Source organism: Ammodytes marinus (assembly GCF_949987685.1).
Source record: "Ammodytes marinus genome assembly, chromosome: 4".
Classification (NCBI taxonomy): domain Eukaryota; kingdom Metazoa; phylum Chordata; class Actinopteri; order Uranoscopiformes; family Ammodytidae; genus Ammodytes; species Ammodytes marinus.
This window is the reverse complement of record NC_137233.1, coordinates 22761043-22783064: the sequence shown is the minus strand read 5'-3', so window position 1 is coordinate 22783064 and position 22022 is coordinate 22761043.

The following is a 22022-nucleotide window of genomic DNA, read 5'->3' as shown; positions in this document are numbered from 1 at the left end:
GGAAGAAGTATCATGTCGTTTCCTTTCGTAAAAGTAATAATCCAACAATGTAAAATACTTTATTGTACATAAATGTATCAGCAGATAAATATACCTAAGGTATAAAACATTTCAAAGTACATATTTATGCACCAAGCCATATGCAAGAGTTTTAATTTTATTTTTTATAATTATGATGCATTACGTAGCATATTTGTTGCAGTTTCCTTAATCTGATCTTTTACTTTGAATTTGATGAATGTAGTGACCTCTATGTCCTAAATGAATATCACAGTCCATCAAACTCCAGGTGAGACAGCAAGCCCGAAACTGTCTCAGTAATAGATCTTTGCTGGCCAGAGTAAATGTAATTTAATAACTGAATTCATAACAGTAACTCCCACTTTTTTGCCAAAATCACATAGACATATAGCACATTTCCAAGTAATGTTTTTCTGATCACAACCTGAGGTTTCCAGGACATACTAGCCTGCTCTAAAAAAAGGGAATTAAATCACAATGTGCTCTTTGTTTCACACTGGCTGAGGGTACCTCATTGCCAGGCGTCTGAACATAATACTGATTCCGGAAAGTCTTATGTCTGCAGCTAACACACACTCTCACACACACACAAACACAACCACATAGTTCTGTGCAAGTGTGCAAGTGCAATGTCGAGAAATACAGCTGTAAATGCCTTGTTGCGGCGACAACAAGACTTAGTAATATTTTCAAATTGGGCAGGCAGGTGCTCACCTTGTGCTGTGACCAGATATGAGATAAGCTTTGCTCCCAGTACTTTCTGTATTGATGAAGTCCTCGAAGCTATTAGCATTTAAATGGGAAAAGAAGAGCATCATATCTAGATCACAGGGAAACCTCTCAACAGCATACGACTTCAACAAGAGGGTTTAGAAGAAAACTTTTCTCATTTCCTGAAGTGAGTGACTGAATGTGAGTGAATTAGCGACTCAGTTAAAAGAAGCAGATGAACAAGTGAGTGGAGGGAAGAGAGGGATTTGTAGGCTCTCTGTTCACACTAGGTTGAAAGTATGTGACCACTTGGAGCGGGGCTTACAAATTCAGCCCTGGGACCCCCTTCCTTTTCCCTTTACCTGCGGTTGGTGCTTTTGAGCAACAGTTTCCTCTGTTGTCTTTGGCAACATACAGTATGGTGCTCCATACACTTCCCAGACTCTGCGGGCTCGACCATACTTTACTGCCTGTCTCGCCTCCCCCACCCCACCCTCTTGCCCCGGGGAACCACAACCCACAGCGGCCAGAATGAAGGAAATGGCTTTGATTTCCTTCCACTTTTCACACATCAAATGGGGAAGGGAACGAGGACCGTACGCTGGTCTTGACCGAGCTGGATAAACAAACTCATGCCGCAGTGTGTGGTGTTTGTGTGTGTGTGTGTGTGTGTGTGTGTGTGTGTCCGTGTGCGTCCGTGTGCGTGTGCATGAATACAGTATGTATTTCTCTTTTTAGGTTGTGAGTCTGTCTGTTGGACACAATATAATGTGTGTGTTGCGGAACAGGTGAGTTAATTTCTACCCACCGCTGCTCTACATCAGTGTTGACGTTATGTGAAAGGTAAATACTCTGTAATTGAATAAAATCACAAACCGAGACATCGGCCCGGGGAGAAATAGCCAGCCCACTTTGATATTCTCAATACGCCTCTGTTCTCCTGGGCTGGTCGTCTAGGGCCTTTTTTTTTTTTTTTTTTTTGGCTGTCACTGTAGAGTTGAGTGGCAAAATTTGAACAAATAATCCATCTACCCAAGTTTAAATGGTGATTTCATTCAGCAGAGGACTGGGCCTGATTGTAAAAAAAGAAACACAACCAAGTTCTCTAGGTGGGTCATGTATGATTCATACTTAATATGCGTCATACTTCCTCTTCACACCAAATTTTACTGGGAGGTACTGAACTAGGACAGAGTTTATGTTGTGCTGCTAGGACCACTGGGAGAGGTTAAAATGGATTACATCACTCCACCACTGAAGTGTTTAGATTCGTATGGAGCAGAAATCATTTTCACACATCCAGTGATTATGTATCAGAATCTGTAAAACTTTTCTTTTCTGGGAGGTCCTGCTACCATCCCAGGACAATATAACCACAATTCACAGCAAAGGGGTAAGACTCAGACAAAGGCTATTTTACTATACTTGTTACACTGGAGTATTTCACCACCAACAGGTCACATTCTCTAATGTTAACAGTAAAATAATGTTATGTGGCCTAAGATCAAGCCTTTCAATTGATAATTTGTTAAATTAAGTTTCAGTTTCAATATGTGTTTGCTAAAGCAGTTATTTGATACTTATCGATTTCCTTAATGAGAGGTAGATGAATAGATAAATAGTACTCTCATGTCCACACAATAAATATAAAGCTGCAGCCAGTTAGCTTAGCATAAACACTGTATGGGCTAGCCTGGCTCCATCCAAAGGTAGCAGAATCTTCCATTAATACATCTCAAGATTTCTCATTGGTTTAACCCTTCAAGAATGAAATTCGAAAAAAAATGAATGCATCACTGAGGTAAATAGTTTGCATGGTTTGTAAATTGTATTTGAGCCTTATATTTGCATCTTGAACTTTTACTGTTTTAGGTTGTTTCATTTCCAGATTTCCAGATTCAATGCCAATCACATGTCAGCAACTCAATGCATTTAGGCATGTAGACCTGGACGGGACAACTTATTGAGGTTGAAACCGAGCAACAGAATGGGGAAGAAAGGGGTTTTAAGTGACTTTGAACATGGCAATGTTGAGGGTGCCAGGAGTGCTGGTATGAGTATTTCAGAAACTGCTGATCTACTGGGATTTTCACTCTAAACCATCTCTAGGGTTTACAGAGAATGGTCCGAAAAAGAAAAAATATCCATTGAGCGGCATTTGTGTGGACGTAAAATGCCTTGTTGAAGTCAGAGGTCAGTGGAGGATGGGCATAATGGTTCGAGATGATAGAATGGCAACAGTAACTCAAATAACCACTTGTTACAACTAGGATATGCAGAATATCATCTCTGAACGCAACACACGACCAACCTTGAAGCAGATGCGCTACAGCAACAGAAGACCCCACCGGGTGCCACTTCTGTCAGCTAAAAACAGGAAAATGAGGCTACAATTCTCACAGGATCACCAATATTGGACAATAGAAGATTGAAAAGTCATGCCTGGTCTGAGGGGTCACGATTTCAGTTGTGACATTGAGATGGCAGTTCAGAATTTGGCGTAAACAACATGAAAGTATGGATCCATTCTGCCGTGCACCATCAACCACGCCATGTTCAAAGTCACCTAAACCCCCTTTCATCCCCATTCTGATGCTCGGTTTGACTTCAGTACATTGTCTTGACTACGTCTAAATGCATTAAATTGCTGCCATGTGATTGGCTGATTATATTTTTGTTATCATAAGCCATTGAACAAGGCTACCTAATAAAGTGGCCAGTGAATGTATATCGAGCGGACTGTTCTAAAAAGCAGGCCTCATGATATACTACAACACTCACGCTTACCAGAAACCAATTGCACAACCACCACTCTAATAACTACTAACACTCTTTCTGCCTCTGTCAGCAGCCCATGCAATGTGTGTTCTCTTCAGGTTGACAGTCTGGCTCTCATAACAGCAGTGATTCCAAGTCACCAACTCTCTTCCACACTTTTAGACGCAATGCCTGAAAGTTGACAAGCACAGTGACTTCGGGTCTGAAAATGTGTGGAGTGTGAATGCACCCTCACAGACATGGACGACAGTGATATGAAGAACAATCCGTGCACTCTCTCTCACTGGCGTTATCTATTGTGCTGTTGACTTGGCGCTGCTCTGCTCCATGGATGTTTCCTGAGGATGTCATGGTACCTATAGTGTGTAACAGTGCAATACTTCCTCTTGGCTCTTGTCTTTTCCTGTCTTTGGATGGTACGCAAAGTTCATGACCCCAGCAATCGAAACCCATAAGTTCTACAAATCTGACTGAACTCCTGTCGCGTATGCATTGTGGGTAAATACTGTGATAACCGTTTAAACTGGTTTTGCCAGTTGCACCTTGTGCATGTAACAATATGATGGTAGACATCTTGAGCAAAGACAGACGAGTTCCAATGATTAACAGCATTGTTTGGTAATTTAGCACAAGTATGTCAACCCATTCAGACAGTGGGTGGCTTAAAGGGTCAATCCCTTGTTGAAATGCCTGATTATGGCATCTGAATGGAGAGTGAAGGCTGACATCAACCTAAATGTTGCAAATATTCCAACTCTGAATTCATCTCTGATGTTTTCTCTGTTAATTAAAGTCATATGGGGAGTACTTTAAACACACCTTGCAGTAATGTTTACTGTTATGTATTGTTATTCATTTTCTAATTGAATACTTCTTGATGTGACTCGGTGTTCAACATCAATTATTCTAAAATAATGTGTTCTTCTGTAAAAGATCACAAAAGGTGTCGTGCCACCTTTGTTTTTCCGTCTCTATATTTTCATGCCAAAAATTGTAATCAAGCCCGGTTGAGGTGTTGGGAGTTACCCACTGCCAGACCTGAACGGTTATCTTAAGCTCTCAATGGGAACTAATCCGGCATACTCTCAATACTGGTCTGGACAGCTATTGTTTCTGCAGAGACAGGATACTCCCTTCCTCTCCCACACCCTCCCTCACCCATCCCACCATGAAGTCATCCCCACAATCGCTACCTAATTGTACTGATTTGAGCTCAGTAGCCTAGCTCAACTAACCTAAATGCAAATTCAAAAATATATTATCATTAACATGTTGGGGTCTATCATGGACTTCTTATACATTACATCAACCTGACTAGACCAGAATGTATTGTAGCCTCAGACAAAATGCCTAACTTTCTGACCAGGTAAGCCTCTTTTTCTCTAGCTTTAAATATTTTAAGAACATCCATCTGGAAGAAATGTTGAGCATATCCTTCAGGAGTGTGTGGTAGGCTTGATGAAACTTCTTACCACAGAAGAAGTAAACAAAACAGTTTAAGATGAAGTGGTATGCCATAAGAGATTTAATTACACTTAACATTACAGAAGCGTTTACATGTATATCCAAACCTCAAGGAATCATTGGCTATACAAATTTAGTACAAGAAATATATACAAAAATTCACCTATTCAGAAACGGATGGCAGCAGGCTAGCACACAGGATGCTGGCTAACCATCAGGAGCAATTTGGAGTTCAGAGTCTTGCCAAGGGACATGTCGACATGAGGCAGCAGGTGAGGATTGAAGCGCCAACACTGTGATCAGTGGAAGACTGGTCTACCTCACGAGCCACATCCATTTATACAGCCTGTGAGTGTTATACTTGATGTATTTCCCCTTTTACAAAAAAGTGTACAGAATGTTAGAAAACAGATACAACTTAGGTTTTCTTTATTGGCCATTAGACTTTGACCAACTGTCAAAAAAAGAACCTCAACAAACACCAAGGATATACTGTATACTGTATATACTGATTTCTAACCAGAAATGTGTTTTAATTCCAGTTCAACTTTAGTATGAGCAACATTGCATCATTGTACTGTAATGTTGGGCTATTTCTGCACAGAAGGTTAACAGAAAAGGTGTGGTATTAATTTGAATTGTTGAGGACATTTGTATTACATTATACAATAACACCATAAAGGAAAGGGTGCTTAAGTTCCCACCTTGTTTCTCTTTCCCTGCTGAGGTTGGCCTCTTTCCTCTTCACCAGCTCATAGGATACCAGTGCCATGGTTACAGATTCAATACTCAAGGGTGTGTCTTACACACTAAAGGGTGACTTGCATGTACACCACCCAATAAAGATGGAAACTAACTTCTTATTGCAATTGGGGATATGCTCTTACGACATGGCATACTGAAACCAATTGTTCATTTTTGTGCCAAACAGTATGCTGACTCATGTTATCTCTCTGTTGCTGTGCTACTGTGAATGAAATAAAGTGGATGTGAGCCTGAGGATATAACAAAAATACACATACTGGTTCTTCAGTATCATCCATAAATCTGTCAACACGATTCCAATGAAGTATGGCAGCAGGAAGAATTTGAACAACCAATCCGCAAAAAAATATCTAAAAGCCATCACCAAATGTAGTGCCTGCTGTTTGTATACTTGGGATGTCCTTCATCTTGTTTGCATTAAGCCCACAGTGCCTAAAGTGTATAGGACATCAGATACAATACATGCCTACATGGGAGTTCTGAGGGTGATAGGAGACATAGCAACATTGTGGTTTAAATACTGTGAAATCTCCTGGTCTCTATTGAGGTACTGCTGTCTGCCATTGTGCTGGAGGGGCTGTGGGCCCTGCATGTCTGGGCCGCTCTGCTTCTCAGTTTGTAGACTACACAGCGCCAGAAGCACTAAAGGCCAAAGCCTGGGTTGAATTAATTTCTTTGGGAACTGAGTAACACTGTCAACATCACTAAATGATAAACATACTTTTACAGTTTCAAGTTTGGATCTATCCTTAATCACTTCAATGGACTTTTGTGGACTTTACACAAACAGGATCAATCCCTTTTGATACATTAATAATGCTTAATTGTGTTTGAGTGTGAACTAACCCCAATGGGATTGAATGATGTCATGGTAGTGGCTACAGAGAGGAACATTGTGTGCCCCTTCAATAACTCTTCCTCACTTTTCTCACAGTGATGTGACAAGTGCCAGGGAATCTCCAAGCCTTGAGAGCAAAAACTGCACTGTGTCAAAAAAAATGTAGGGGGCTATGGTGTGTTGGATATGTTTCTTCAGGTGTCAGCGATATGGGAGGAAAATAAGGACAATTCAAAAAGAACTTGTGATTGGCAGGGGCCCCTCAATAATACAAGAACATTGGCTCAATTATATTATTAACATATTAGCAATGTACTGCTAAAATTAAGCTTTTAGCTTAGTCCATGGTGAAATGGGCTATATGTTGATAGTATATTCATAATCAGTTGTCCCTGCCTCTGCCTGGTGCCAGGCTCAACAGATGCAGCTTCAGGTTCAGAAGGTCTGTCTCCCCATCCAATGAACCCTACTACTAACGGAAGGAGTTGAGAAGCATTGTGTTGAATTTAGTGGTGGGCCGTTATCGGCGTTAACGTGCTGCGTTAACGCCAGACTCTTATCGGCGATAAAAAAAATATCGCCGTTAATCTCTTATTCCACCTGTTCGGCTCAGGGAGCCAGTCATTTGTACAGTTCAGCTTGGACTCGGCCGTAATGCTGCTGCACACAGACACACACACACACACACACACACACACACACACACACACACACAGACACACACGCTGCATGTCAGAGACGAGGGGCGAAGCTTCTCTCACACACCCGCCGCTCTCTCTCTCCATCACTTGCCCACGACACAATCGGGTATTGGAACGCAGGGTGGGTGTGTGTGGCCACCGGTCGCCACGTGACTATAAGTTTCCAAGTTTTAAACAACTATCTCTTCAACGTCACCGTACCCGAATCCTAAATATCCCCATAGCAGACGCTATATTTCATCGGGGGGAAAACTTTGTTTTGCGCCACAGTTCAGACTCGGCCGTAATGCTGCTGCACACACACACACACAGACACAGACAGGCACACACACACGCTGCATGTCAGAGACGAGGGCGCTACCAAAAAGACGAGAGGAGCGGTTGGAGCAGTTGGAGAGTTTAGAGACACATGCGCACACATTTATTTACATAAAATCGCAATCGCAGTCATTTGTGCAGTTATGTAAAATGTTTCACTAAGGAAAATCACAGAAAAAGTAACGCACAGTGACTTTGATGAGTAGGCCTTACTTTAATCTGATTACTGGTTTGGAGATAGTAACGCGTTAGATTACTCGTTGCTGAAAAAAGAGGTCCGATGCCGGTAACGCGTTACTAAGTAACATCTTGTTGAACATTATTTATTTTCATCACCAATTATCATAGTAGAACAGCTTCCTCAAGCAGTTTGTGATGCATGTTGGAAACAGGAGATGAGCCCCTGGTCTGATGCGCCACCTGGCTTGAGAAACACGTTCTCAAAGACTTACTTTGAGTCATTATTTAGGAGCACACACATATTATGAATGAATTCAAATGAGACATTTTAATCTAGATTAATCTAGATTAATTCCAAAATTAATCTAGATTAATCTAGATTAAAACAATTAATCTATGCCCACCTCTAGTTGAATTACATGTCAGTAGGGGTGTTCACAACTATTTCCAACAAATGTAGATATATTGAATTTGATTAAATCTGAATCTGAGTGTGAAGCGGCTGAGATGAGCATCAGCACTCTTAATCTGAGGCCATGGTTATCAGCAGGAAAACGATGGATACTCTACTCCAGGTAGGGAATGAGTCCTTACCCCAAGCGAAGGAGTTCAAGAACTTTGGAATCTTGTTCACGAGTGAGGGGATAGTGGAGCATGACATTGTCCGAAGAATCGGACCAGCGTGGGCGGTATTGCTCTCACTTTACTGCACCGTTGTGACGAAAAGAAAGGAAAGCTTTTGATCTACCGGTCGATATTCCTTCCCACCCTCACCAATGGTCATGAAGGCTGAGTAATGACATAAAGAACAAGATCGCAGGTACCAGCAGGCAGAATGGCGGTTTAGGCTTCTGGTAAGGATGTCCCCTGGGCGCCTCCCTAGGGCAGTGCTTCAAGCACGTCTAGCTGGGAGGAGACCCAAGACTAGGTAAAAAGATTATATCTCCACACTGGCCTGGGAATACCTCGGAATCCCCCAGTCAGAGCTGGTTAATGCGTCCGGGAAAAGGGAAGTTTGGGGTCCCCTGCTGGAGCTGCTGGCTAGTGAGATGATAAGTGAGTGAATCTGATTGGTCATGTCTTGCCTATACTGTAGTCGACTGATAGTCGAATCATGTTTTTTTCTTCCTTTTCTGCTCATTGATCTATATTCTCATTTGTGAGATTACCATGGTCATTTTTTCATACTCTTCACTTGATCACAGGTAAAACTGCTTTGTGCTGACTGTCCCATTGTTTTCCTATGGACAAGGCGACAGCGCCTGAGTAACCTGGGGATTCCACTGGATGTGTTTGAGTTGCGTTAGGGGCCATGGCTCCGCTGCAGTTTTGCTCGGTGCTCCCTTGTCCATCAACATCCAGTGTGGAGCTCGGCCAGCAACACCAGACAGCTGGAGTAGGGAGTCCAGAAAGTTCCTGTGGTAATTACAGAATTAACACTGCAGCTTTTAATTTTATTTAACAAGTACATTTAACAAACGTGTCTTTTAAAAAACAAGGTTCAGTTTCTTGGAAAGAAATGTTAGTGTTTAATCTTTCAACTGTCATTTGTCAAGGTTGTGAGCCTGACAGACACCTCAACTCTATCGTGTTGGTTCCGCAACAAAATCCTAAATATCCTCTCAGAATCCTAAATACAAAAACCCTGCATGGATGGTACCACAACAGTTTCTTCCTAATTTGGGCAAAACATTTAACCACAACGGAGTGGAGTCACTGAAGTTTAGTTCAGATGTGAGTTGATGACCCAGGACAAAGCTGGAAAATGATCAGATGTCATACCATGCTCATGCTCTACAGATGTTTTACCCAGGCCTCCAGGTGACAAGTTCATTGGGTTTTATCCACTCCTAATTATTGATAGTGCCACAGGGTATCGCTCTGTATTTAGATGATGATATATGAACAAGTTATGTTAAGGCCTGGGCCAAAAACTCCCCACATACTCTCCTACACATCATCTGTCATGATCTTTAATTGTTTTCAATTGGGCATGAACACAGCAATCCTGTCAGTAACGCCCTGTTTGAAATGATTCAGGTTTTAATTTATTTTAAAACAAGAGCAGGAGACTTGATCAAACAGCACTCTACATGAACCTATTGAACCATAACTGTTTTGGTTTCTATTCTTGGCGTGACTTCTGTCTTTCCATGAAACCCTTTGTGCTCTCCTTATATGACCTATTGGCAGTGTCACCTCAAGAGGGTTTTCCAGCAGGGATCTGCTCTCTTGCATCGAACCTTAGCTTGATGCATGGAATTTACTAAGACCTTTGGCACGTTAGCATGACTCACACTCGCAAAAATACGCCGTCACCCTTAGCTAGAAAATACTTTCCCTGTTACTTCAAAGATAGCTCTTTGATTTTTGCATAAGGAAAACCTATTTGTGATACTGCCTCAGGAGTTCATGTCTAATTATGGTATAGAGTGAGTTGGGAGTTTGAACACAATGTCAGCATGTCACCCGGTGGAACTTGTGCCAGGTCATTAAAACAGCCCAGAGATGGAATTCAGACACACAACTTATTTCAGGGTGGATCTGTTGCTGTCAGTTTTCTGCAGGCAATATCGATGACAGGCAAAGCACTTGTCATAAACGCTTCATAAAAAGCTAGATAAAAAGGAAAAAATAAATCTGCTGTGTAGAGAGACTATCCTTATCCCACGTTTAAGTCATTACATGATTGATGAACAGCTACAAAAAACAATACAGAATAGAGGCAATGGCTCAGGACATTGGCCTGGTTCTCATTGAAGGTAGGATCGCTGTTTTGCATGTCCTGGTGAGCACGTTTAGATGATGCCCTTGCCTGAACTGCAATGCACAGAACATCACTTTGAGACATCTGACTTGGAAATCGAGGACGGTGCTATTGTTATGGCTCCAGTGTAATAGTTTGCCATGTGGCTTAACTGTTTATACCTCTGGCTTTATTGGGAGCACTGCAGTAGGAAATGACCCACTACAGGAACGTGTTAGCAAATATCTCCAGGGCACTCACACTGTTTCCCTCTCGAATAAGAAAGGATGAAAGGCTCTTTTGTGGAGGTCTGAGGTAACAATTCTAGCCATGGAGCGGGCTCATTACCTTAGCATTGGAAGTTTTCTCAGGAGAAATACCTGCAGGGATGCATGCAAATTGATGGTGTAAATAGTGGTGAGTAATTGGAGGACTGTCCCTACTTAGCAGGCGAGAAAAAGGTAATGAAAATGTATAATGGAGGGAGAGCTGAAGAGGAAAACACCACATGTATCTAAAACCTGCAGCTTTCCCAGATAGAGAGTGAGGGAATGCAGAGTGGAACAGGTGATCAGATAATCCCCCCTGTACCGGCAGGCAGCCCGACAGCACACTCAAGTTTACGCCAGCACCTCTCTGATGGAGGTCTGGATAGTGACACACAGCACAGAGATGAGAGAAGAGAGATAGCACACGAGGAGATTAAACAATATGCCTCACAACAAAAGAGGAGGAATAGATGGTTGTATTTTTGCTCCACTCAGGGTTTTCCTTTTTTTAACATTTTTCATTCTAACGTTACTACTTTAGAAATAACTGCATGGTTGGTATCAGTGTGTGATCAGCATGTTCAAACTCAATCTTGTTCGTTTTAATATTATTGAAAGTAAAAAAAGGCTGCAATTGTATTTAGTATACTGAAACCGTTCCCATCTGAGTTTTGCTAGAAGCATGGTTTGAAGCGTGTGGTTTCTAAATGCTAACTTTAGCATGTTAATATGCTAAACTAAGTTAAATCACCTGGTTGAAAGTAAGCTCACAAGCATTGAAAATATGAAACAAGCCGTATAAAAAAAGTGTTCAATAAACTTAACAAGAGCAATCAACAACACAACAACTCACAACAGTAGCATCTGCTGCGTTCATTTACATTTTCTCATTTTAGAAAATGTGTTACCTGGCATAATGATACAGCTGTTATTACCAAAGTAAATATGACACGTGACATGTTACATAGCACATTAATCCCAAATGTAACATTTGTGCCATCCAAAGTTTGTCAGCTTAAGCAATTAAACCCTATCCAATATCAACAGAGGTTGTGGTGAGCATTCTGCTCTGTGGACTCTGACCCGGCACAATATGACTTTCACAACTCATGCTTGACAGAAGTCTCAGGGGCACTTTACACAGTGAAAACGTGACAGTTTTCCCATTTTTGGTTTAAAAAAAAACCCTGTTCAGACACAATTTATCTGACATCTTCACTCGTACACATGTTTTCAGAGGAAACGGGACGAAATCGCTGTTGTAAGCATGCAAGCCAATAGTCAGCGGTGCAAGCCTAGTAGTTAGCTCTTCCGGTACAATTTGATGCATAAAACCTTACTGTAACCGAAAATTAATGCCACTAACGTTCATAAAGCGGTTGGTGTAAGCTTGGGGTTACAAGTATTGTAAATGACAAGCTTTCTGTCCTCTTGTTTCACCGCATTGAACTCGTGAAAACAGAAGACATGCTGATAGTGAAGAGGCTTCGTGAGCGGCTACCTTCCTGTTAGGCGTGCTTCAAAATAAAAGTCAACTCACGTGTGTCCAGTGAAATGCTATTAATGTTTAGCCAGTGAAATGCTTTTACTGTGAAGCCGTAGCCTTAATGCTCCTTTTGTTGAACAGTAGCCTAACTTAACCGCTGCGCACTGATAGTGTTTTTTTAATGTAGAGAGAGCCGTGTACCTGGCATATAGAAGTGACACACGTTTATTTTGCTAGAAAAACAGGCAGAGCACAAATCTTTCCCCAGCCAAAGTGGCGGGTGGGTGGTCTCAATAACTTACTGCGGTAATCGCTTGGACTAAATTGGCGAGTGTTAGCCTCTATTTTAGCCCTGCACGACACTCTCCGCTGATCACAGTGATGGTGCCGAGGAGACACCGTTCATGTTGTCTTCTAACTTTATAACTCGCTTGTGGGTATTTTGACAGCAAATGTTATAGACTACGCATGTGTGAGGTTGGAGCCGTGACGTCAGCGTTACCAGGGGAAATGGTTTCGGTGTTTACAAGAAACGAAAACCGTTGTGTTTTCCAAAAAATCCTCCCTGGGAGGTGATCTCAAAAACTTGCGGTTTCATGCGTGCGTTTGCTGTTTTCATGTAAATGATATAGTGCATCCGCGGGAATTTTTCCGCGTTTGCACCGTTTCGTGTTGTCGTGTAAAGTGCCCCTCACTGTGTCTGAGGGCGCACTCACACTAGGGCCGCGGCCCCGTGCCAAAGCTCATTAGCATACTAAAGTCTAGAACGTTTGGCTAGTGTGACCACGCCATCCGTATTCCAGCACGGAACAGCCCCTTGGCCACGGCACACCTGGGAGAGGTGTGCCGTGGCCAAAGTACAGATGCTAATGAGATGACACGCGCACAAGCAAGCGCACAGGCGGCGTTCCTGACGTGAATTTATTAAGGATGCATTGTCCGTTAACGTCCGCTGCCTTACTAGTCGGCACCAGAATTGCCCACCACTTGGACTTGTAGCTATAATGTGTGAGAATTAACGTGTGTGTAAGCCTATGTGTGGGCTAATAAAAGAGGGAGAGAGCTAATTAGGTCGGCTCAGAAAGCACAGCAAAAAGGTTTTCGTGTTTACTCACGTTCGTCAGATGATTTTTTTTCTTTTTCCTCCCGTCAGCTGTCATAACTGCATTTACGCATGGCGGTGGAGACGCACCCAAAACAACACACCGCGGCCCGGTGATAAGGAAACAGTAGCCTACACTAAGGTTTAACAAGAAACTTTATAAAGACACTTAAAAAAACGATCTCTGCCCATACAAAAAGTTCTGACTTGGATTTGATGGAGCGATCGATGTGTACAAAACCATCCGGATACATATGGTCTGATGACGGGCCGTTATATTAATAATAAACAGCGTGCTGCACAAATATGAGACTGTTCACCGCGACCTATTACATCAAGACTACATTTAAAAAAAAACAATAGCTTAAGGATTCTCGTTGCTCTAATGTGGAAGTGGAATATTTGATGCAAATTTGGCCGGATGAAAATATTCACAAACAGTCGTATAGCCTACAAGTAGACTAAGCTCCAAATCCTAAACGCGCACGGTGACGTAGGCAAGGTGCAAGTGTGCCCAGGCCACGAGCAGTGTGAGCACGGGCCTGCGGGGGGAGTGGGGAGGGGGGGGGGAATCGTGCTGAATCGTGCTGAGCACGGAACAGGCAAACGGCACTAGTGTGAGTGCGCCCTGAGCCATTTTATCTTCCTTTGATTCTTTCTACCTCTTTCTTTATGCAAACACAACCCTACAGGGAGCCCCTGCCATTGCACACACACACACTCACCTGTACCTCACCTCTGGGCTTTCCCACGTCTGTATTTACATCACAAGAAGAACTGCAGGACACACTGGGGGTCCATTGACGGGGAAATTTGCCTTTCACAAGGAAACAGTTATTAAAAGGAATTCACAGAATTCAGCTAAGGGCGCACTCACACTAGTGCCATTTGCCTGTTCTGTGCTCAGCACGATTCCCCCCTCCCCACTCTCCCAGCAGGCCCGTGCTCACACTGCTCGTGGCCTGGGCACACTTGCACCTTGCCTACGTCACCGTGCGCGTTTAGGATTTGGAGTCTACTTGTAGGCTATACGACTGTTTGTGAATATTTTCATCCGGCCAAATTTGCATCAAATATTCCACTTCCACATTAGAGCAACGAGAATCCTTAAGCTATTGTTTTTTTTTTAAATGTAGCCTTGACGTAATATAGGTCACGGTGGACAGTCTCATATTTGTGCAGCACGCTGTTTATTATTAATATAACGGCCCGTCATCAGACCATATGTATCCGGATGGTTTTGTACACATCGATCGCTCCATCAAATCCAAGTCAGAACTTTTTGTATGGGCAGAGATAGTTTTTTTAAGTGTCTTTATAAAGTTTCTTGTTAAACCTTAGTGTAGGCTATACTGTTTCCTTATCACCGGGCCGCGGTGTGTTGTTTTGGGTGCGTCTCCACCGCCATGCGTAAATGCAGTTATGACAGCTGACGGGAGGAAAAAGAAAAAAAATCATCTGACGAACGTGAGTAAACACGAAAACCTTTTTGCTGTGCTTTCTGAGCCGACCTAATTAGCTCTCTCCCTCTTTTATTAGCCCACACCTAGGCTTACACACACGTTAATTCTCACACATTATAGCTACAAGTCCAAGTGTTGGGCAATTCTGGTGCCGACTAGTAAGGCAGCGGACGTTAACGGACAATGCATCCTTAATAAATTCACGTCAGGAACGCCGCCTGTGCGCTTGCTTGTGCGCGTGTCATCTCATTAGCATCTGTACTTTGGCCACGGCACACCTCTCCCAGGTGGCCGTGGCCAAGGGGCTGTTCCGTGCTGGAATACGGTTGGCGTGGTCACACTAGGCCAAACGTTCTAGACTTTAGTATGCTAATAAGCTTTGGCACGGGGCCGCGGCCCTAGTGTGAGTGGCCCCTAAGGTCTTTCCAGGCATTAGAACATCGCTTTTTTTTCTTGCAGAGTTGCTGCCGACTTGTCTCCTGCCTCCATGTGTATGGCTCATTTTCTATTGATGTTTTCTGACTATTAAATAATATATACGTTTATGTGTAAGGTCTCTTTTTATGTACTACTGGTGCAAGGTGGGTTTAACTGAAGGGACAATAAATTGATGCAAAGTGGAGCCAGGTAGAGGATGTTCTTAATAGCTATCAATTATCATTATCACCATTGGCTTGAAGACACAACTGAGTGCAAACTACAGTATATTGTCATTAGTTTGAGTTGAAAGTCAAACGTAATCCAAATTTCTATATCTGCCAGATAACGTCCATATTCAGTAAAAAAAAAAAAATACCAAAAGCTTTTTAAAACTAACAAACCAAAAATATAACTTTGGCCATGTTTAGGTGAGTTGAAGCTGACGAGATGCCACCGTTTGATCCAGACTGACATAAAGATGTAAGGGGGGAAAATTAATAAACCAGATTGAAATTCTCCAGCCTTACACTGCTGCTCCCAGGAGAGCAACCAAGCAAAAGGAATATCTGATAAAACAGAGAGGAGAAATAGGCATGGAGAAACTTTGGGTTTTAAATTATTGAGGCATCTTTCGAGGGTTGTGGTGTATACATAGGCTTGTGTTTATGTGGGATACCTCATGAATAACAGCAAATAGACAGGATTGTGGTAACACATGGACTACAAAGTGTCTGATCGAGTCAAATTGAAATCCCATCATAATCCAGTTACACCTCCAATTTTCCGCCATATTCAAAGCCATACGCGTGGCTCATGCATGTAAAGAGGAAGTTTATAACAGCCAGCTTGATCGTGACCCCCTATCCTGTTACGGTTCACCAGGAAAATCTTTAATGTCTCTCGCTTTGAGTTGAATTTTTGAGGTAGTGTGGCCTTCACACATGCAGTGCCATGTGGAGAGTAATAGAAATTGGTGTTGAGTATGTGGTATCCATGGTGACCATTAAAGGGAGGGATTCTCTGCCAGCATTGTGTGTGTCTAGACCCTGTAAGCGTCTCCAGTTGGTCGAAGCAAGTCTGGCGCGTCTCGCTTTCATGTGCTAGATCAGAGCCATGCTAATGTTGCTTTCAGTGGTATTAGCAGCACTCATGCGCCCATAGCAACCAGTGATCGTGAATGGTGTTATTTGTTGTTAAGAGCAGTGCTAGAATCAATAGATACACTAAACATGTTGCCTGTTTTGTTGTGATTTTCTGAAACATAGAAAGTGAATCTTTTAAACGGTATGCCTGCTGTTTGAACTTGAACCGACATTACAGCACATTTTTCTTGCAGAAACCTTATTTTCCTTATTTGGAATACTTATGTTTCAGTGAGAAGCATCAATGTGTAATTAAAAAAAAATCTATACAATTTTCGGGTTGCTATGTCACTCAGCACTGTTTCAAGTTACACCGCTGTACAACAGCTAACTTATATCAGCTGCTGGAAATGCTGCTAATACAAGACTGCTATCAATTAGATATGAATTATTAACGACAGATTGAAACACATGTCTTTATGCAGTGAAGACAGATTAAAATGATGCATCAAACTTTCACTGAGAGGAAACAGCTCCCATGAATAGCTTGTACTTCTATCTAAACATAAGAGGCTATCAGAGATGGTTTATGGGTTTATGGGTATTTATAAATGTCCTCATGCACATGCCTGATTTGATGCACACCAACAGTGCTGTGTAAATCATACTATAAAACCAAGGTTTTATACATGCAATTGACATGAATGAAATAAGTTCAACACAGACACGCAGAGCAAGGTCTTTCTAATAATAATTATAGTTATTTACAGTTTGTGTCTTGATTTGCCTCTCATATAAACGGCTATTATTCACACCCCATCATCTCAGCAACCTACCAAACATTCAGCCTGACCCTGAGCGGACATGTCCAAGAGCAGCACTGATGTGCGTGATCAGTATGCCGAAATGTGTGGCACTAACAGATGTGTGGCCACAGTGCAAGGTACTTAAATATGATATATACATTCAGTAAGCCATGTTAGCCAATGGATTCTGCAGGATTTTCTGCATGGAAACATGTGGTATCTATATTCTTTCATAGTTTCTGTCAAGGAAGACATGAGAAGTAAGATAAAGAAAAAAATATTCAAACCTGGATTGTTGATTTAACCCTCGAACAGATGCTTTTTCGAGACACCACTTAAGGGATTATTTCAACATTTAAAATGTTTAACTTTTGCCTCACCCTGCAGCTAAAGAAAGGGCCACAGAAACCGTTTCTGTAACTGTGTGTGCATTTTTGATTTTGAAAAAGGAAAAGGTTGTTCATCCAGGTTAGGTTAGGCCAAACACTGGTAATCAAGGGGAGCCGGTAAGAAAAATTAACTTTACAACATCACTAAACACTCCTGTGTGCTTGTTGGGACTTTATTTACCACGTTATGTTGCAACCTACACTCACACCCACTTTATTAAGTACACCGGTTCAATTTCTTGTTAACACAAATAACTAATCAGCCAATCACATGGCAGCAGCTCAATGCATTTAGTCATGTAGACCTGGACAGGACAGCTTGTTGAAGTTCAAACCGAGCAACATAATGGGGAAGAAAGGTTTTTTTTATTGACTTTGAACGTGTTGATGGTGCCAGACGGGCTGGTCTGAGTATTTCAGAAACTGCTGATCTATTAGGATTTTCACGCACAACCATCTCTAGGGTTTACAGAGAATGGTCCAAAAAATAAAAAAATATCCAGTGAGCGGCAGTTGTGTGGACGAAAATGCCTTGTTGATGTCAGAGGTCAGAGAAGAATGGGCAGACTGGTTCAAGATGATAGAAAGGCAACACTTATGGCTACTTCCAGCAGGATAATGCACCATGTCACAAAGCTCAAATCATCTCAAACTGGTTTCTTAAACATGACAATGAGTTCACTGTACTCCAATGGCCTGCCCAGTCACAAGGGGCCTCATTTATAAACGTTGCGTACGCCCAGAAGAGGGCGCACGCCAATTTCTAAGCAAATATTGGGATTTATAAAAACCAAACTTGACGGGAGATGTGCGGTCCTCCACGCAAACTCTGACCCATGCGTACGCACAGAAAGTGGAGAAAGGAGAAAAGGCGACTCCGTCGGCACATGTATGAAGTGCGAGAACGAATGTGTTTGTGTAAAATGTATCCAGATAGGCCTATTATAAGCCATGTAGGTCTATCATATATTGGGAGTTCCTTTGCAAAACGGATGAAGCCATTCTTACAACTAATGAACAAATGCCTCCACGGATTTTTCCATGGAGTGATACCAACAAAAACAAAACGAATTAGGATCTTAAATAGCCTACAAACAGAGATATATGAGTGCAAATAAAAACAAAACAGCAACGTTCGAATAAGCTCTGCAGTTATTAAAGAATAACCTATCTGCATGTTGTGGAATTAATTCTGATAATATTGAGGTGGAATACAGCCTATTACTTTTACACTGACGCTGTTCTCGATGCCTCAGTCAGGCAGACAGGAGTGCACCTTTTCATACACTAATGATAAGCCTACTGTACATCACATAGGCTACTGTGATTTTTTTCACGGCTTTTAGTCCGTTTTATCTATGTGTTTTTCTTTGTGTTTAAGCACGTCGCAATTGTGTTTTGAAAGGGACTGTGAAGTTTATTATTAACCCGCCGCCGCCCGTCACTGCCCCGGGATGAATTCTCCGAATCTGTATCTCATGGTGCCCCCCGCTCGTGGCACAAACACTGTTGTGTGAGTGAGGATATGCACTTGTTTGCGTCCACATTTATGTCGGATCACTTCTTTTTATTTCGGCCACAGTGTTCACAGAGATCGCCACAGGCTGCACTCTATCGCCTTTACGCTCACACTGCCACCAAACTATATTTTCCCTGTTCGCCACTTCTCCAACGGGTACTTCGGGGTGACCGCAGTGATCCACACCGTGTGGAGTTTATTTTTCCATTTCCCTTTCAGTCGGCGATTGCCACTACCGCCTTCATGCACTCAGTAAATGATATTAATTTGGGCGTGTCGATGACTATGTATGGGTAAATATGGGCGGTACGTGAAGCCCGCAAAGGCTGCGCCACATTTAGAGTTGATTGTGATTTATAAAGGGAAACAGGCGTAGGACGTGAGTGCGCACTGTTTTATAAATCCGAATATTTTTGTTCGCACGTACATCCTACATTTCTTCCGTACGCCAGCTTCCACGTGAATCCCACGCAAAGCTTTATAGATGAGGCCCCAGATCTCAACCCAATAGAGCCCCTTTAGGATGTGGTGGAATGAGAGTTTTGCACCATGGATGTGCAGCTGCCAGAGCTGCAGCAACTGCATGATCCTATCATGTCAATATGGACAAAAACCTCTGAGGAATGTTTCCAACACCTTGTTGGAATTATGCCACTGACAATTAGGGCAGTTCCAAAGGCGGTCCACTCCTGTACTAGCAAGGTGTACCAAATAAAGTGGCCAGTGAGTGTATATTTTCCCAACTTGTCATTTTAGAACCAAATACATACTTGACTGTAACAGGCCCTTGCTGGTTTCTTTCCAGTATCTATTTGATTCTAAAATGATATGAAGTGTAACATAACGTGGTAAATAAACAAGTCCCAACAAGCACATTAACATTTAGTGATGTTGATAAGTGTATCTTTTGACTTGCTCCCCTTGACTACCCCCTTGAAATGCATGCACAGTTACAGGAATGGTTTATATCACCTTTTCTTGAGCGAGTGAAGAGTAATGCTAATAATTAAAAATTGTGAACTATTCCTTCAAGTTTTAGAGTTTTATAAATGCTAAAATACAACATTAACATCATAACCATTTAATGAAAAAACCCTTAAGTACAGGTCGTACTTTAACTTTTTTTTGGATTCTGTGCAAACTAGAAATCACACAGCATAATAGATACACAACAGCCAAAGCATTTTAAAATAAATTCTTAAGTGGTATAACACAAGTTGCAACACATCTACATTCAGCCAAACATCAGTAGAGAATTATTGTAATATGCAGATTTATTCAGCCTTTCCTCCCGGGCAGCATCAGTAGGCCTACATAAAGCTTGTCAGTGTAGCCAAAAGGCTCAATAATAAAAAAAATATTGTCTGTTTTTGGTTACAGTTGCTGAATGTATCAGTCCAAACACTTTACTTTTGTGTTTCCAAGGAAAACTGACAGAGCGCCACTGCTTCTTATCACCTGAAAAAAGCTGTAAATTACAACCTCATGGGGGAACTATGAACATGGGCCTCGGCTTAGCTGTGAGTTGGATGTACCTGTTCATGTCTGCAGGCTTGGCTGATCATCTCATTGCAAACTGACGCCATCACAGCATGTCAGTGCAGTGTTGTCACATATTTGGCTTCCGAGAGCTGAAAGAAAAGAAGCTTGCGTTTTAAAATATCTTGCTGCAAATAAATGAGCCCTGAGGAGATCTTGGCAAACTTGGTACAATGTGAACTTGACTTAAGCTAAACCCATTTTCAACAAACAGGTATTTGGTAAGTCAACAAAATACAGGACTGAAATTAGTTCTCAGTCAGGCAATGAGGCACTAAATTACTAGCAAGTGAAATTGATAAAAGCTTTAAGTTAAAGGACTGAGATGATTACTGTCCGATTTCGTAATAAAACGCTGGTAACTTCTAAATAACCAAAGCAGACTAAATATAAATCTTAAATATGAATGTTCAGACCGTTATACTAGTATGAAAGAAGACATGTTATGGAAGTGAAATGGCCAAAAATCGCAAAATTTACCAGTGCTAAATAAAACAATGTTTTTGCCTATTGTGTCTGTCCTTAGGCTACCCTCCAATGGTGTACAGAACATGTTGACAGCTGGTTCTTGGGTAGTTTTCAGCTGATATGAAAATGCCATATAAATTAAGTGTTAATTACCTGTGTGTGGGAAAAAGTCCATGTACAGAACAAAACCAGACCTTTGCATTTTTCACTTCATGGCCATAAAAGCTTTTGTTAAAGCGCCAGTTGGCTTGGAGAGTAAGTATTATCTTCAAACATGGTCAGCCATTCAATGTAATCCTAATATAACACAAAAGAATAAAACAGAGTAGCTACATATTATATAAGATATGCATCTGCAGACTATATGGGGGGACCTGAGAGGGGTCTTTCTTGAAGCTCTGATAAGCATTTACCACCTGTTCCCCAGAGCCACAGATCCTGGCATTTGATAGCAGCTCAATCAGCGTGGCATTGCTGGTATTTCAACCTTTTGGCAGCGTTATCGAGTGACAGATAATTACCTCATTGTGCTGCATCCATTGCCCTGCCAGCGCTCTCGATAGCAGAGCAGGGCTGATATCAGCCAGCCCAATGACCCTTTAATGAAATACTGTATTCCTTCATCCCTCTTGCTAATCCAGCCAGCTATCTCATTAGGTATGTGGTTGTGTGGTATTTGGAGCAGGTGGGCCTGCCTTGTGGCGGATGCTGCTGACTGACATCCCCCTTTCATCTCAGGCCCAGACCTGCTCTCTTTATACCTTTCATGGCTCTCAGCCTTGTAGCCACATGGAGAGAGCTGTAGAAAAGAGAGATGGAGATAAAACGCAATATCAATAGCTGCAATGGTGACACATGTCATCTGGATGTCCAAGAATGAGATCACCATCAACAAGTGAAAATATGGGTAGGGCGTTTTAATAATAGCAGACAGAGAAACTCTATCGTGTGAAGTAC